Here is a 10980-nt window from a genome sequence, read left to right as displayed (position 1 = left end):
AAGTTAGTGCCACTGGAGTTCCAAATGTTTAAAAGAAAAGATCAGGGAACATGAAATGAAACCTCTGCTTCATCAAAGAAAAATATCTAAACACTGAAAAACTTAAATATTGTGAAAAAACATTGCAAAATATAAAATAAATAAAAAAGAAAGGAAACTTTGAACCTGATGTACCAAGCAAATGCCAGGTCTAGCAAACTTAATGCTAGGCCTAGATTACTTATTGATTTAAAAACAAAAAAAAAACAAGAAAAAACATAAAAACCCTCAAAATAATAAAATACATAAAACAAATTAATGTTTTATAGGCCCAGGGGGAAAGAATTTTCTGCATAGTACAAAAATTTAAAGCATTCTTTTCTTTAATTTTGCTGTGGAAGAGGTCAGAATATCACCACTGTTTTAGATAACAGAATTGATAGCTGAGCAGGGAAATGTAATTTGAATTATAAGATTCTTGCTTTAATAAAAGTTCCTTAAACAGTGAGAGAAAATTACAAAGCTATTTGTCTCTATTTTATATAATGTTATGTCACATGATCTCAATGGAGCAAGGCAATCCTTTTACACCTCCTTAATCAATCCACTATTCCATTCACCTGAGGCTTTTCAAACCTTTTTATCATTTTTCAAGATCATCTTCTTCCACCCTCTGAGGTGAGAACTTTGCCTTGTGTCATTGAAAAAGATTGAGGCCATTTTCCTAGACTTCTCTCTTTTCTATTTCTCCTTATCTCACATCACTCAGATAGCTTTCACTAGTAGCTCGTCCTTCTTCAGCAGAGGATATCTTCCCTACACCATGGTTATTTACAGAGCCCTGAGAGTCTGAGAGGTTGAGTTGCACCAGTATGGCATAATACCATTTGCTAGTATAAGGGAAGGTTGGAAGTAATTGAGCTAGTTCACAGATTGTGAGTGGGGGAAGGGTCCATGACACATCCAGGCTATACACACTTTAATGAAATATTTTTGTCATTATATTGAATGCTCTTGTTTCTTGTATGGTCCATAGAGAAAGGGGCATTGGACATTTATTTGCCAAACTGACTACCCGAACAACTCACTCTGTACCTCAGAAAAGTAGAAAAGGGCTTTGAAAGACTAAGTTCTGTGTTTTCTGGGGCTCAGTGTTCCACACAGAGGGTAGTAAACTTAAGATCTTTATTGTCTTGAGAGAGATAGTCGCTGAAAAGAGAGAGTGAGTTGAATAGGAAGCTTGGAAAAATTCTTTCTTGATAGCCTAATAATAAATTAAGGAAAATTAGGTAATTTTTGTTCATTCACTTATTTGTTAATTCATTATATTTTTGAGTGTTGACTATGGGAAAAGTGCTATATTTAAGGTAAAAAATATATATATACATATATGTGTATATATATACACACACATATATATACATATGTGTGTGTGTGTGTGTGTGTGTGACAGGAGCTCTGCTTTTGTGGTGCTTCTCCTCCCACAAAACGTGCACAGATAGAAAAAGAGTTTTGGAGTGCACCAATATTACCTAGCCTAAATATAACATTTCTTAAGTTTCATGTTTTTTGTTTTCCAATTCCTTGGTGTTGTGGACACATCAGTTCATTATGCTTCATTTGCCACGGTGTGGTGGAAAGTGTGCCAGATTTGAAATAAGACAACCTTGGTTTAAATATATATTTGCCACTTAGCATCATTTTTACTTTGGACAAATTATGTTCCCTATCTGGGGCTCAGGACCTTCATCTATAAAATGAGGTCGAGATAGAGGTCATTCAGGATTCCTTCTACCACTAAATCTATGAACATATAGTCCAAATTACACAGCTTCACCTTGTAATTTTACAAAATAATTAATCCATTCCTCTCTTAATATTCTATTCTTTATATTTTTAAGAAGTTCAAAAGCATAGTGGTGGGAAAGAAATGTAATTGATTCAAATAAGGAAATGAGAATTATAGTGATCTCTAGTTTTACCCTCAAATTTCCTGACCTCCAACAAAAGTTTTGTTTATGGATGAGATTCGCCTCATCAATCAATTACATTACTTTATCTTTTTGACAGAACTATCCATTATATTCTTTCTTTCCAAGGATTAGAAAGCCACCTTATTACACTAAGCACTGAAAAGATTTTCACTGAGCATATTACCATAATATCACTAGAATTGCATGTATCAGAGTAAAATAATTTATATTCTTTTATTTTTTTTCAATCTGTGGTCATATGAAGCTTTACCTATTCTTCACCAAAAAAAAATGCTTCCTTTCAAAGTATATAAATTTTTCTGTCACAAGTAATTTAGTGGGCCACCTATCTTACATGTGTGTGTGTGTGTGTGTGTGTGTGTGTGCACGTGTCTATGAGTGTGTACATTATAAAATTCCAATGAGAAAATACTCCAATGGATCTGTCATTTCATTGTTGTGGACGGTCCCTGCAATGATGCAGATTAAAATCAATACTTATCTATCCATTCTTGGTTGCTCTTGTTTATGTCAACTCATACTTCCATCACTCAACATACTGGAGGCCATCTCTATTTTCTCCTAAGGATGCCAGTGGAGCACCAGCTATCCCTTGTTTTTACTACATGATCAGTCCTCTGCCTTTGAAAAATCATGTGTTTTATATATACACATGTATGTAATATGCAAATTTATCACACGTACATAGAAAGATTTGACAAAAATGATGAAGAGAGAAGTGAGCAGAACCAGAACGCTGTGTGCAGCAGCAGCGATATTGTTTTAATCACAACTATGAGTAACTAAGTCATTTTGACTATTATAAATACACAAATTAAAAATAAAGGACATATAAAGAATGTTATCTGCATCCAGAGAAAGAACTGATAAATTGAAGTATGTATAGAATAATTTTACATATATATGCATGTATATACATATGTGTTTGTACCTATTTGTGTCTAATGGTAGCCATCTCCAGGGTAGGGGTGGGAGGGAAGAAAAAAAGAAAATTGTATGATAACTTTGTTGTATCTTTGGAGGGAACAGCAAATTGTAGAAGGTGGATTTGCAGTTTCATGTGCAATCATCTCATTTATTTTACTGTGTTAAAATGCTTGTTTTATTCCGTGAACTGAAAATAAAATAAATTTAAAAAATAAAAGAAGAAACACATCTTTTCCCTAATATCATGCTTTATGCTGGTTCTTCTTCAAATTTCCTTGTTACATGGCACAGGGTGGGCGTCATGACCATTGTAGTTTCATGTGCGATCATGACCATATGTAACCAGAATTGTCTTTGTTTTCTTTGAGTGACTCAATTTATCTCAGTGAGCTTTACTAGGTGCTAAGCCCCAGGCCCAAACCCCATTAGGTGTTAATGTAATCCATGTGGATGTGAACATCCCAGGGTCCTAAGGGGAGGGGCCAACTCAAGAACCAATCACCAGAGCCTGAGCTCTGGTGATTGAGATGATGTCTGATGATGTCTAAAGCCCTATAAGAAGAGAGGACAGAGCTATTGGTGCGGGGCTCTGGAGATGGTGTTGATGAGGAGACTGCGGGCAGCTGTAGCTAAGGAGCCCTCCAGCTTGTAAACCCGGATGTTGAAACTTTGTTGAACTGTGGTAACTATCTGTTGGGACTTGAATCAGACAAAGTCTATTGATGTCTGTAATTTGCATTTTGTTTTGAAGTTCAGGGTGCTGGTTTTTTTCCCCTGAACTAACTGAATGATATTTGAATTAAAAGTAAGCTTGTCAACCCCTTCACCTTGCTTTCCTTAATTAAGCAGATCGAAAGAACCTGTGCTGTTGGCAGCTTTCTGGGTGTTGGCTGTGGGTGAATCTTATACCCCCACAGAAGCTGCCAGCCAGGTTGTTGACACACCATACAACTATACACATAGTTTTAGGATCTTTAGTACCCTATTGTTGTACTTCTAGAACTTAGTAATATTGCAAAATTCTACCCATCATATGTGCAGAGTAGTGGTTCTTTTTAAATCTGAAGAAATTATTGGTGGTTCTTGCCCATTGGGGAGTATGCTTTCTTCAGAATAATGGAAGTACTTGCACTATTAGCTACCATCAATGCTCCATTAACATTTTACCTTTTTCTCGTAATATTCTAATAATCTGCCTCCCACAGCTACTGAGGCTCAATGACTTCAACTTGTATACCTCTATTATCTTTTCTAATTTGTGTGCCTTCATTAATTTTCCAACTCTGTATACCTACATTAATCTTGTCTAATAACTTTATTTGATTTTTTTCTTTGACAGCTTAGCTTTGAGAGAAACTTCCCATAGTATTCTTCTTTGTGCTGAAAAGTTTGTCACTCTTGTGACCACAAGTAATATAAATAAAGCAATATTCTGATTTAGTTGGAATTATTGAACTTTGGAATTACTCTTCCCTAGATCACAGATTTGGAGTTAGAAGAGACCTTAGGGATCATTTCTTTAGCTCAGGCCTCCCATTTTACAGATAGGAAAACTGAGGTTGATGGAAGTTGTGATTTCATGTAGTAACTGGCAGAGCTGGTATTTAAAGCCAGGACTTTTGACATCAAATTCAGCACAGGATCATCTAGATTTCTTGAAAATATTCCATGTAGCTCTGAAAATAAAACTCACAATCTTGATAATGAGTTATGATTTGTGTTGCTCTTAGATTATATCTTGTGATTAAAATAAAAATCAAATTCTCCTCTCGTAACCATATTCTGCATATTTGAGATAAGGACACACTATCATGTTAAAGAAAAATTGGAAACCTGTGTAAGAATTACATAGTAGCATCATGTACTTCTTTATAAGGAGCCTGCTGATAGTTACGTTATTAAACACATTAAAGGATCAGCCTTAATATACAGTGCATTAAAAAGACGAGTCTTTGATTCTAGTCAGAGTTGGGGGCCTTTAAAAGAGCTTTGCAATTTCTGAACAGCAATCCAACTTTTTCACCCTCCACTTGTTTTATTATGGGTCCAACTCATTGTCCATTTATACTATCCCATGGAGATATAAATAGCACTGGATAGATGCTCTAGGTTTTCCATCTAAATGAATGACACTGAGTGGATGCAATGGATAAAGGCAGTGCATGTGTATGGTCAGGGCCAACTCTTTTAAGTGGTTGTAGTTGTCTTCCACCAAATTTTGCATGTTCTAGGACTTGATGCCATAAGTACAATTACACCTACAAATAAAAGTGTCTGGAGGATCTCACCACTCATAGGGAATCATTTTTCAACTTAGACTTTGCATTGGAATTCCTATATGACAGTAGACAATACCTTTTGTGAACATATGTTTCCCTGTATCGTGCTTTATCTAACATCTATTATCAGAGAGTAATTAATCATGGCTATCTCTATGGTTTAATATTAAAGGAATTTTAAATAGTTTTGATGTATGAGTGGTAGGCACAGGTATAGAAGAGAAGCTTTAAGGTGGTTCTTTGCTTTATCCAATGAATTTTTAAAAATCAGCAAACAATAAGCATGGTGATATTCCCTATACTGTTGAGTCAGTTGTGTAATGGTAAAGATAAAGATTAGCCTGTTCCCTGATAATTTCCTGATTTGAGTATATCCTCAGTGTTTGTATACATTGTTTTCATTAAAAATTTAAGAAGTATGGGAAAGTAGGCATATAAGTTAATAATAGTTGATTCTCTTTCACATGTTTTTTGATGTATTAGCACAGTTTAAGAATTTTTCCAAACTTTTGACATCTTGTCCTCCTTTGGATAACTTTTGAAATGATTCTTCAACATTCTGATAATAGTCTCAACTACAGAACTAATGTCCTCAATATGCCTGTTTTCCAGCTGATTTACCGACATGTTTTCTCTTGATTGCAGTCCTCACTTCTTCTGTAAGAAGACCTAGTACTGTGCTTTTAGGGTCCAAGTGTAGCGGCTGTATTGTCATTGATGGGGGTAAAAGTTTGTTGTGAAAAAAAGAGTCATTGCAAATCTTTTCTGTTTTATCATCCCTCTATTTTTATTTTTTAGTGCCTTTGGGAGGATTTTGTTTATTTGGCTCTCTTGTTAAGCTTTCCTTAATCTGGTTTTACCTGACACTACTTCCTTCTGCTTTATTAGCCAATATTGTTTATAATAACCTTCTTTCTCTGAGATTTTTTAAATAAGATTACATTCTCTTTCTATATTGCCCTTAGCCGCCATATTTCTCTGACTTGTGAGTAAGATGGACGTTCACTGACTAAGGCAGTTTTAGATTCTTTTGCCTCCTTTTTATGGCAATTAATTTATGCTGAGAAGACTTTGTGTATGAAATGATTATAGACAATGTGTATGTCATTTCTTCTGGGAGGTAGTGGATAGATTTTGGACTTGGAGTCAGAAAGACTGGTGTTTGAATCTTGTCTGAGATACCAAATGTTTACTGTGTGACCTTGAGCAAACTACTTAACTGCTTTTAGCCTCAGTTTCCTCATCTGTAAAAAGGGAATAACAACACCTAGTTCACAGAGTTGTTATAAGAATCAAAATATAAAGTACTCTGCAAACTTTTAAGTATAATATAAATGTTAGCCATCATCATTATCTCCTTTTTCTTCTAAAACATGTCCGAATAAGTTAGGATTGAGTGGTTTGAAGGTGAACAGTACATATTTTTCACATTTTTATTCTTTCTTCCAGCTTTGTACTAATTTTTATCTTTGTTCTAGCACAGCTTTGATATGACTATATGGAGACAACTGATTTGGAAAAGATGCACAAGTCAGTAATAAGTCATTTCTTATCAGCTATTACATAATCTATTTCATTTTTATATTGCTATTCTGTGTTTTCTGTGTTTAGTGCCTTTTGGTTATTTTTCAAAATATTCATTCCGTATCCATTTTATTTCCATCTCTATCTTGCTATCACCATTACTACTTCCATATCACCTACCAATATCTTCTACAAACCTTCGGTCACTCTCATTCCTTATCCCTCATTTGGATTTTCACGTGCTATATATTATATGTATATAACTTACTTATACACACATATATTTACTGAAATTGTCATTTATTCCAACCTATTTATTAAAGTCACTGAATATCAAATAATATGCTTATTTAATTTGGACTCTTACTAGTTTTTATTAGAATTTCTCTAAATAATGGTTTTGAGGTGTTTTTTCTGCACAGCCTGCAACTTTTTATGGGGGCCGTTTATAAATACTTACTGCAAACACTGCAGTATAATATGACTAAATGTCTCAGAGTCTTTTATTGTTGTTACCTTTAGATGTTCAATAAAACTAATTCTAGCAATTCCTTTATTTTTTCTATTGAAGGAGAACCTTTGAATTATTCTTCCATTTAATGACAACCTCCTTCTTTCTTCTAGTTTAATTTAACCAAGAAGGTTAAGATTGATACAATTCAGTTTCTCTAGTAGCATGTCCACTTGTTAGTCACTGGAAAAAGATGTCATCTTAAAAGCACCCAAAAGCAAAGTTAAAGTTTATAGATAATCTGAATCTGATGATTTTAGGACCCCTGTCCCCTTTTTCTGCTGGTCTGTCACCATCATTGCAGAGATAGAAGGGCACTGAACAGGACCAAGGGACATTTTTCTCATTTCTTCTGATGTTAGGACAATAAGAAAATATTTTCATTCACTTTACATAATAATAAAAATAAATATAGCTAGCATTTATATAGTGTTCTAAGTTTCACAAAGCATTTTACAAATATTATTCCATTTTATCCTCACAGCCCTGGGAGATGGCAACTATTATTATCCTCATTTTCAAGGTGAGGAAACTGAGGCAGACAGAGGTTAAGTATTTTGCCCAGTACCACAACTAGTAAGTTCCTCTTCTTCCTTGCTGCCATGTAACTATCCACTCATATTGGAAATCTGCATACTTAACTAGGGTGGTCTTGGAAAGAAGACTTCAGTCTGTTTGGGTGAATGTTGCTGAAACCATTTAAGCATGGCAAGACCTCCAAAAGCTCTTAAAATTCTTGTGGTTCACTGGCATAGCCATTAAGAAACCAAAGTTACTTCTAAGGCATTAAGATGAATCAGGGTAAGACCTTGGGGAGTTTCAATGAAAAAGCATTTGGAAATATATAATGTAGCAATCAATGCTTATGAACTATTAGATGCATTCCTTTCGAACCCTTTCTTAAAAATTAAATATCACTTTTACAGAAATCCTCTATAACCTTGGGAAAGCCACATAAAACCACAATGTTTTCTCTTATTGTGATGGAGAAATTGGGCAAGTTTTGCTGTTATGACATTCTGGTGTCCAATGAAAAAAAGCACTATTTAGTTTTTCCTTGTTCTCGATTAGACATAAAATACCATAGTCACTCTACCACAGTTGTAGTTTTTATGAACTCAGATTTCTATAACCAGACTTATAAAGATATTTTTAACCATATACAAATCTTGTAGAAACATTAAAGTTGTATCTATAATATTGTGTTTTAAATTCAAGATACCATTGGACCCAACTCCTCAGCTCCTCTCTTGTTGTTGATGTTATTCTTTAATGATATTAATCAATCAACAAGCATTAATCAATTATTGTAGTCTAGGCATTGTACTAATAAAATGAATGAAACAATCCCTACCCTCAAGAAGCTTACACATTAATGAGGTATGCAGCAAAGATAAACATATACCCACATGTATATATTAAGTATGTTTATTCACACATATATGCATATGTTTTTACATATTCGTGCATATAATAACACTACACATATGGACATGTATAAATATATACACATATAGATACAATGATTTTAAAAGAATAACTTCAGATCAATACAAAGTTATATGTAAAGTAATTTGAGGAAAAGAACACCAGGAGTTAAGGGTACCAGGAAAAGCATCATGCAAATGATGATACTGAAGGTAAAAGACAGAGGGGAGGAGGCATTACAGTTTAAGAATGGGGGAGAGCTGGCACAAAGGCTTGGAAACAGGAGATGGAGACAGATTGCAGAATGTGAGAAGGAATAAGAGTATTCATAATGAGAGTAATGCCCAGTGATGATGACAATACAAGTCAAAGCAAAGTTGTGAGGGACTTCAGAAACTAAACAAAGGAGTTTATATTTTATTCTTGATTTAATAGGAAGTTACTGGAATTTATTGAGTAGGAGAGTGAAATAGATTTTGTTTGAGGAAAATTGCTTTGGCAACAGTGTGTAGGATAGATGAAAATGAGGAGAGGATTGTGGCACTTTGGAAGTTATAATAATCTAGACCAGAATGGATTGAGGCTTTATCCAAGGTGGTAGTTGTGTGAGTAGAGGTCTTAGGTGAAGGATATTCTTGGTAAAAACAAAACAAAACAAACCAGAAAAAAATGGGCACAATTGGTTATGAGATGTGAGGAAGAATGAGGAAGAAATGATAATATCAAGAATTTGAATATGGGAGCCTGGAAGAATGGTGGTTCCTGCAACAGAAATAGGAAGTTTTAAAATAATTATATTTTTAAAAGGAACTTGCTCACACCAGGAATTCATTGTCTCCCCAAATAGGTTCTTTTTCTGTTAACTCAATATAGGTTAAGAGCTCTTCTAGTTTGGCCTGGAGACAATGGCCTACTGTGACTTATCATCTGAGATAATTTAAAATTTTTACTAATGGAAATCGGAGCTATTTACTTTATTTGTTGTTGCTAGCTTCAATTGGATTTCTTTCCTTTTTAAAATTTCTTTCTGTATTCTTCTCTCTCTCCCTCTCTTCCTTCCCTGTTCTCCTCCTCCTCCTCCTCTTCCTTCTGTCACTATGTCCTTATACATTCACACACTGGTGTAGCTTTTAGCCTGCTAATTAGATAGGAAGAGCTAAATGTCGAAAACACTGACTTTTAAAATTGAACCTTCATTTGACATCCATATTTTCTAAATTGATTGCTACAGAACTTAACACCCAGGATGATTCATAATCATTTACATCTAGGTGGTATAGTGGATAGAATACTAGGAAGAGTCACCTCCCTGAGCTCAAATCTGGCCTCTGACACTTACTAGCTGTGTGGTCCTGGGGAAATCATTTAACCTGTTCGCCTTAGTTTTGTCATCTGTAAAATACACTGGAGAAGAAAATGGCAAACCACTCTAGTATCTTTGCAAAGAAAACTCCAAAATGAGGTCAGGAAGAGTTGCATATGAATGAAAAGGACCAAACCACAACAACAAACAAGGAAGTGGCAAATTGTGTTCCATACGTGAATCTTCAGAGACACATTTACTTTTGTCTTTCTGAGTTATATTTGGATATATGATCATTAATTGCTAAAAATTTAAATATCTCTCTCATTTTTTGTTTTTATTAATTAATTGATTTTTAATTTTCAATATTAACTTCCACAAGACTTTTAGTTCCAAATTTTTTCCCTATCTCTTCCCTTCCCCCACCCCAAAATGGTGTGGATTCTCATTACCCCATCCCCCAAACTGCCCTTTCTTCTATCACAACCCCCCCTTATCCCCTTCCCATCTATTTTCCTTTAGGGCAAGATAGATTTCTATACCCCATTGCCTATATATCTTATTTCCCAGTTGCATGTAAAAACAACTTTTAGCATTTATTTTTAAAACTTTGAGCAATTAATAGTCATATATACAGACCCCCTATAACCTCTTAGATGATAAGTCAAAGGAGACAGGAGATTTTTTTCCTTCTTTTGGTTTTGTTTTATAATTTCTTGATTTCTCATAAAGCCATTAGCTTCCTTTCCCTCCATTCTAATTTTTAAGGAATTATTTTCTTCAGTGGTCTTTTGGACCTCCTTTTCTGTTTGGCCAATTCTGCTTTTTAGGGCATTCTTCTCCTCATTGGCTTTTTGGATCTCTTTTGCCATTTGGGCTAGTCTATTTTTTAAGGTGTTGTTTTCTTCAGTATTTTTGGGTCCCCTTTAGCAAGCTATTGACTCATTTTTCAGGATTTTCTTGCACCACTCATTTCTCTTCCCAATTTTTCCTCTACTTCTCTTACTTGCTTTTCCAAATCCTTCTTGAGCTCTT

The sequence above is a fragment of the Trichosurus vulpecula genome, chromosome 2 (genome assembly GCF_011100635.1).
Source record: "Trichosurus vulpecula isolate mTriVul1 chromosome 2, mTriVul1.pri, whole genome shotgun sequence".
In the NCBI taxonomy this organism is placed as follows: domain Eukaryota; kingdom Metazoa; phylum Chordata; class Mammalia; order Diprotodontia; family Phalangeridae; genus Trichosurus; species Trichosurus vulpecula.
This window is presented reverse-complemented; position numbering follows the sequence as displayed.